Source organism: Emydura macquarii, unplaced genomic scaffold (genome assembly GCF_026122565.2).
Source record: "Emydura macquarii macquarii isolate MOO-44397 ecotype Brisbane River unplaced genomic scaffold, CSIRO-AGI_Emac_v2 contig_1790, whole genome shotgun sequence".
Taxonomy (NCBI): domain Eukaryota; kingdom Metazoa; phylum Chordata; order Testudines; family Chelidae; genus Emydura; species Emydura macquarii.
This window is the reverse complement of record NW_027131927.1, coordinates 10156459-10164562: the sequence shown is the minus strand read 5'-3', so window position 1 is coordinate 10164562 and position 8104 is coordinate 10156459. Positions and strand designations below refer to the sequence as shown.

General features: G+C 42.4%; 1 long non-coding RNA gene across 1 annotated transcript; it reads left to right on the top strand.

Moving 5' to 3' along the window:
- The first annotated feature begins 1238 nt into the window (after positions 1–1238).
- Positions 1239–7720, top strand: LOC137159146 (uncharacterized). Its single transcript, XR_010921547.1, has 3 exons — positions 1239–1373; positions 3226–3350; positions 7508–7720. It is a non-coding gene; the product is annotated as an uncharacterized lncRNA (long non-coding RNA).
- The last annotated feature ends 384 nt before the right edge of the window (positions 7721–8104 follow it).

The following is an 8104-nucleotide window of genomic DNA, read 5'->3' as shown; positions in this document are numbered from 1 at the left end:
AGACCCTAAAATGTCTGTAAAATTTCCAGTGATTGCTGTGAAATTTTGGGAATATGGGGATGTGGACAGAATAGGCTTTTGGTGTGGAGGGTGGGATGATGCTGATTTTTTGGCAACGGAGGGTGAAAATGTTTTGTGCTCAGTTTTCATAACAACGTCAGTATTAAAACAAAACTTGGCAATTACAGAGTTCTTTGGGACAGGGACTGTTTCTTAGATGTTTGTACTGCACCTAGCACAATGGGGCCTTGGACTGCACACATTGCCCTAATATAAACACTAATACAATGTAATCACTTAGGAGATTTTTTTTAAAAAAAACACAGATTTCTCTGGTACTTTCAAGATTCCATAGTACCCCCACTGTCTCATGGATATGGAAATTACACTTAGTCTTATACTGATGCCATTTGTAGGATTAAAGATAATCAGCAGTTTGGGCCACAATGCCAGAATCTGAAACCCCCTCTTTGATGAGATTTTCAGTGTCAGAGTTTACTTTTCATTCTGGCATGGAACATTTTGCAGCTGTGCTACAAAGACAAGCAGACTATCATTCATTCTGTTCTAAAACAGCGAGCAAATATTTTCCTTTGGTGGGAGCACAGAGGGGGCTATAACATAATTAAAAACATGTGTATGGAAAGGAGGTGACGTAGACTGCAATTTTCAAAGGTTCCCAGGGGACTTTAGGGACCGACCTTCCATTAGCATCCATTGGTTAGGTGTGCAGTGAATTATTTGTTTGCAAGGATCTTCTGGAAGACTCCAGCCAGAGAAGTACTGTCTTTACCATACAGAGGTAGCCCAGAGGGTTTCCTTAGCTCTCTAGCTGGGTAGCTTCAGTCCCATTGCAAATTATGGACAGCCATTTTGAGGAAGGAAAACTGTGAATTAATATAATAATAAGAAAGATGGGGAGAGGGGGAACCACCTTTAAGGACTTGGCTTAGTTACAACCTAATTCCTTCAGTGAAATTCAAGGAATGCAGGCAATGAGCTTTAACTACAGGGAAAGTGTGACTGATACAAACCAGCCTTTTGTGAGCAAACAGGGTGTGTTGCAGAGGGCTTGGGGAGATGGGCCTCAGTCCTACCTGTGATCAGCTGAGCTCATCTCCCCAGGTGGGGAGGAGTAATCATCAAGGAGGTAATGAGGTCATGTGATTGAATTGAAAGGCAGCCAGAGGATATAAGGGAGGAAAGGCCAGCTGCTTGGTTTCTAGGGAAGGGAGTTGGGATGATGAAATCCTTCAGTCCAGTGAGGCAGGGCTGGGTGTGTTAGGCAGGAGTGGAGCGGTAGGTAGGTGGGTGAGTCCTACAAGGAACAAGACTGGTTCCTTTAGGCGCTGCTTGGACACTGCTCTGAAAAGGTGGGCTGGGGGCTCCTGACTTGAGGTGTGTGTGAACTCTGAGGGGGAGAGAGAGACCCAGCTTGGGACCAGCGTGAAGACTCTGTTGTTTGAGTTCTATGTTGGAAGACTCTACCTGGGTTTTAATAACTGGGATGCTGTAAGGGGAGAACTTTGATTGTTTGGACTGTGGCCCTTTTAAGGGGCCTCTTCTCAAAAGGGAAACTGAGGCAGAGTGTTGCAGAGACACCCCAGGGGGATACTCAGGAGATGGCTCACCCTATTACAGCATGAAAACAAAATGAGGCAGAGAAAAAAGCTTAAAGGTGCCCTTTGAGCAGTTCATGGGTTAAAATTCATTTTAAGTGTCCCAGATCTGAGTGAGTGCCCCCTCCTGACCACCCTTATGACTGCGATCAGCAGGAATCCTAGCTTCTGCTGCTCTGGGTCCTCAGCAGGTCTCAAGCGCCTGGAGCCTGCCCAGAACCTGCCCACTGTTCCTGTGTTGGGTTCCCTGTGCATGCTGTCAGGGCCCAGACCTTCTGTCTGGCACCAGTTTGTTTGCCTGAACCTGCTGTTTAGCCACACGGCCCTGCTGGGTGCAGTGTTGCCCCTCCAGGCACCCCAGGACTCTCTCGCCCCTCTCCCCAAACACCACCCTATGGGTGGGAAGCTTTGGCTTTACCCTGTAACTTGCTCAGAGTATGCAGCTGTTGCGAAGCAGTCAATAGACACACAGCTTCATGTCTAATCCCGTAAAGCCCAGGACAGCACAGATCATAGAAAACCTCCTCAACGCAATGGCCGTCACCAGCTCCCCCTTTCCTCAGGGGGGATCAGTTGTGCTGGGCAGCCATCCCCTTGCCCCTACTTTGTCCTAATATGGTGCAAAGTGGCTGTTCTCCCCCTATGCACCCCCATCCCCGTGACTCCCTTGATAGATTCCTGCTGGGGTCACTTGCAAAACACAATTCCATAAAATCATCTCCAATTCAGAAGTGGTATGGATAGGTTGAAAAGAAAAATCCTAGAATATTCAGTCTTTTTTCATATGTTACGTGCTTACAGGTTTGGTTAAGAAGCTGTTTTCTTACAAAACAAAATTTTAGATCCCTGCTTTAAGTAAAAAATGGATCCCGACCTTAAATCCAGAGGTTCTACTAAGCCTCTATAATATTAAAACACAGGTTAAAAAATAACTAGTGTATAAACAATTCAGCATATGTACAAGTGTTTCTTGGAATGGATAGTATGGATACAAAACTGTCACCGCATAACATACCACAGACATTTGTGCACCTGTTACATTCATTTCAATAAAGATGCTCACACTCTCTCATTTTGCATCTTCGTACTATTCCACACCCACATATATGAAGTCTGAGCAGCTATGGATGTCTTTACTAAAATAAATGCAGCAGGTCTGACTGACTGACAACTAGATAGTGGGGACAGTTTCGGTTTTGGATACATACTGTCATAATAGGAAGTATTTTGGACTTTCCAAGTTTCCCCTGCATTTATTACTCAAGTGAAAACAAAATTATATTTCCCCACCCTCTCACCCCTGTTAGCTAATCCTGTCATTGAATCTTGCAAACATAAATGGAATAGGGTAAATTAGCAATTTCCCTCCGCAAAAAAATCAAACCCACACCCATCCCTATTATCAATACAGCAAAAATACACGTAAGAGCCCACGGAACCCTGCCGTCATAATGCAAATGGGGAAAAACATGTAAAAACCTGCCAGGATCCCAGCCCCCTTACAGGGAGAGAGGGTGGAGGAACCAAGAGGATCTGGCCCCAGATTTCCAGAATCAGGCTCTGGCTTGGGCAATTACTAACCTAATTGATTTGTATTAATGCCCAGGGACTTCAACCAGCATAAGGCCCCTGCCCCAAAGAGCCTGAAGTCTTCAGAATGAGACTCAAGAGGTGGGTGAAACCATCAAACTGCAGGAAAGAAGAATGGAAATTGAGGCACCAACCATACAAGTGAGGCTTTGCACAGACTGGCCTTGTGCACAGTTTATTGGTATTAATAAGATGATCAGCAGCAGGACTCTAGCGACTGTCATCAGATTTCCTCCACCTTCTGGACAGCCACCCATGGGAAGGGCTAGTTCCCCCCACCTACTATCCCCTAATCTGACACGTGGCCTCCGTAGATGGCAGGCTGGTGGACCACTCCCCTAAATAGATTATTAGGGAGTGCTCTTTGGTGTAATGCAAAACAATGGCCATCCCTTGGGTCCTATTCACCTGTCACGTCAGAATTTATAGGGTACTCTGAGACTTCTCTCTCCAGCGTATGTCACATCATTGTTATATCATGGAAAATATACAGCCCTAAGCTCTCTCCTTCTCCTTCCACTTTACCAGCACTTGTGACCAGGATAGGCATCCAGACTTTTACACCTACACTCTACACCTTATAATTCTCTCACTTTCTCTGTTTTAGTTTATATTTTAGGCTATTTGTACCCAAATATTCGGCTGGTAAATGACCATGTTTCATGTTTACTAATACAAGGCTGAATCCTACACTCTTTACTCAGATGAAACACATAATGAAATCAGCCAGTCAAAACCTCAACAGGCTTAATTTGCAAAAGGACATCAACTTGGGATCTATATGTATGTACAAAACATTGCCAATCATTTGCAAGAGCAATTTTGATGCATTGTGACTTGGACAGTACATGCTATACGAAACCCATTTGCACTTGACTGTATGCACAAATGGTATTTGAGTGTAAATGCTATCAGTTTTGCATACAAATTGTAGTGCACATACAAACAAAAGCCATATTTAGAAAATTCTACCCCAAAACTATGATCAGAAATATATGTCTTGAGATACAGGAGAGAATGAACACCAATGACTGGAATTAATGTCATGACTAAGCAGATGTTCTACCAGTACACTTGCAAAAACATATGAAACAATGGTCTGATCACTGCTTTTCCTGGCGGGAGAAGGTCCTAGAATTGTTTTCTTGAGGAAAAGTTTTATGAATGTGTGAGATGCCAATGACATCTTTCCCCACAAGTAAGACATCTGATTCACAGTGAGTAAAAAAGATTTTCCATAACTCACTGCTTTCCAGGTTGAATTTGTTATACCATAGGTAATTTTAATAATTATTTCATTATTTGTTCACTTTTTATTTAATATAATCCATCCGTCCCAGCTGGCAATATAAGAAAAATCTCAGCTCATATAGGATACCAGCTGTTTAATAAATGGAGAATGTGTTTTATCAGATCACTGTGTATGAGACCATAAGAATTGGCCACTAGACACACAAGGCTAAGCTCCATGAAAAACAATACTTCTATCGCAATTGAGGTTGTAAGAAAATACTGTACATATCACGTCTCTGTAGGGACATTATACAATGAATGAATTGATTCAATTCCTTTACATGTAGAGTTTCTTAATCCCCTTTTTGGAATCTATCAGATGCAAGGTTGCTTTTGTTACAAAGCAATAAGTTAGTGCAATTGTGCATTTCCCATTGAGGATAGAGTGTCAGAGTATTTGAGCTATATAGGCGTATTATTTTAAATGGTTTCAGCACATTGTTGATAAGATGCAGGGTCTCAATAAAAGTACGTTACAGTAACATACGGCTTTAATGTGTGTCTCTATGAATAAACTCTCCCCCACAAGTACAATTTAAAAAATTGAACGGGAAAATTGAGTTTTGGCCAAATCCCATTCATGCAATAGCCCTAGGTCTGTGTGGTTATTTTATTAAGTATTCATTTTATTTATGAACAAATGCACAAAGTATAAAAATGTTGGCAGACCTTTTCACTCCAAAACTGGGGGAGAGGAAAGATAGCTAGGTGCTTGTCTTGCATAGCAAGTTACTGCAGTGCAAGCCATCGTGTAAATCTACAGCACACCCCTTCAATAATGTCCTATGAAGACACTGCTGCAGAGGAGTGAACATCCCTGTGTGTAGGCAAAGCCACGCATCAGAACTTCCTCTGCACTGTAGCTGTGTCCATGCAGCATGTTACTGCTTGGCAAGTTGCTGTGCTGTAATTCACACCCTGGCGTGCAGCACCATAACTCACAATGCAGTTTATTTTTATAAAACTTAGTTTAAAAACATACTGTTTGCAAGAGCTGATAGCATGGACCTGAGAGAGCATAATGAATGATAAATGGCTATAAATAATATACCCAGGCACACAGACGCTTGCAGCACGTCACTCTGTGGTTCACTTTATGGCCCGTTTCCACATGCCCATTGAGCTAGAACATGCATGTTTGGGGAAAGGAAGTCTCTGCTTTTGGGGAGGGAGGTCCATCTGAGGTCTGGTTCTTCTTAAGAAGACTGCTGAAAGTGAGCAAGTGAATTAGGGACGCCAAAGTTGTTAGCAGTCTACCCTTTCAGCGGCTGTGCCTATCAATTGGATGTAACCCATACGGATCTGTAGCTAATGGGCTAATTCTGGCAATCAATCGCTATGTAAAGGCGATCAGAAAGCCGTAAAACTAGGTGGAACGTCAGAACTTTCCAGTCGCATTTTGCTCCCCTCCCCCACAGCCCCGATGAGAGCCCACTTCTAATGCTACAGAAAAATGTGCTGAGACGCAACTTAGGTCAGCGGATGTGAGTCTGTTCACACAATCCCTGCCCCTATGATGGCTCCGGTTCAGACTAATCTCTGCTCCCAAGAAGAATTCTTACACAGGGATTGGAGTTGGCTGGCAGCCAGGCTATGGGTGCATATTGACATGAGAGGTTATTTCAAACATTGAGAATTTTTGGTCCATGTTTGGTGTACAGATAAAGTGAGACCCTCTTCACTAAACCTGCTGCCATCAGCTACCTGGATTCCTCACTGATTTTCCCTGACCCTTACCCGGCATAGGCATTTGAAAATGACCTGACCCTTTATTCTTTCTCCACAGTGATTTTAATGTTAGAACTGTGTCGATTGTTTAGTACAAAAGAAAAAAGTGTTTTATTTGGAAAAAAAACTGACATGGCAAAAAGCAGATTTGTTGAAAAAATTGTTTTCTAACAGAAAAGCCCTTTCCTCCTAGGACTAGAGAGGGACCTAGTGTTATTTTATTATTATTACTAATTATTTTGAGTAGCCTATATTTTTACAATAGACCTTTTCAATGGATGGGGAATTTTGCTATTTTTATTGACCTCTTGGGGTTTTTTTATTACTCTTAATGATTAATACCCTTTTTTTTTTTTTACTCAGTCAGTACGTCTACTGGTTGGCAACTTCGATTAAAACTACATTTGATAGTTGAATTACTGAAAGACAGACTAAATAATATCACACAGTTTCCATGTCAGGGTACAACTGGAATAGGCCCTGCTTTTTCCTCAACCAGATCTTTATGTAAAAACTTTCAAGACCCATTTGGGGAATTTAAGTCAATGTTTGTACAGTATAGCATGTGACACACAGGGCTCAAACAAATCTCTTGTAACAAGGAGAATTTAGGCCTGGTCCATTTGCCTAATGAAATTGATGGGGAGCTTTCCTTTGACTTCAATGGACTTCGAATCAGGGTGTGTTTATATGAAAGAGAATTGTGTTCTTTCCTTGTCCCATAATATCTCCCTCAAATTGACTTTCTAGCCCATCAATTTTTGTTTTAATTAGGAAAGTGTTTTTTTCCCTCCGGCTTGTAGAGTAAACCCTTCTAAAGCAGCACTATACTTCCAAAGCATTCTTTGAGGTCCGAGAAGCTAAAATAATATGTTTTCTGTTAGCTTGAAAGAGAGATCAATTTCTAAAAATATTTCCTTTGGGCTTCTAATGCAAACATATGATCTTTCAGACTGTTATTCAGCTAGATGTTTATCTTGAAAATACTAGAACTGGGAATATTGCAACGATAACCCATCTGGTATGAGGATGTTTCAGGAACTCCTAGTCCCCCAGGAATTCCTGCTGTTTCAGAACTTCTCATATTTATCAAAGGCTCCCTTCAGACATCTGTCCATAGCTTGGTGTTAGCATGAGCCAAGAGAAGCTGATGCATATATTACCCATAATTCCTAACAGCTGGCTCCCTGCTGAAATGCCAGGGTACTTGACTACAAGTGCTTAGACAGAAAAGGTTCGGCTCCCTCTTCTAATCAGTCATGTCCTTCCCTTTTCAGGTCTCCCTGGGACGGTGCCATCAACTCTTCGGCCTGTTGCCCTTATCTGGTTTGGGTGGCCTCTGATGATTCTCCCCATGTTAGATCAGGACCTGGTACACCACCCTGTGTATTCCACCCACTTGTTACTCCATGTGTCTGATTGGGATTCAGACACATTTCCTTCCCTTTTGGAATCTGTGGCCAAATGTCTCTTAATAAAAAGTGTTTTCATTTAGCAGCTGGAACACAGCAGGAGAGAAAAATGGCTTTTAAAACAGCCTGCATGCATACTTAGTCTCGTCTACTCTTGTGCTTTAAAGCCAACGAAGTTTGATTAGCTTTGCTCCAAAGGTACAGGAACAGAATCAACTCACATTGTCTGAAGTGTCTGAAGGTATCTCAGTCTGCTTTTCTCTCAGGGCTGGCCTACAGTGGAGACTTACACTGACATAGCCACGTCTTTCAGGAGCGTGAAAAATCCAGCAGAATTCCAGTGTTGGTCTCACTAAGGCCATGTACAGAGGTAAAATCATTTCCATCTCCTCCTCATTGCTCCTCTGTTAATACATCCAAGTTTTGCACTAGTCCTTTCTTGCCACAGCATTACACTGAGAG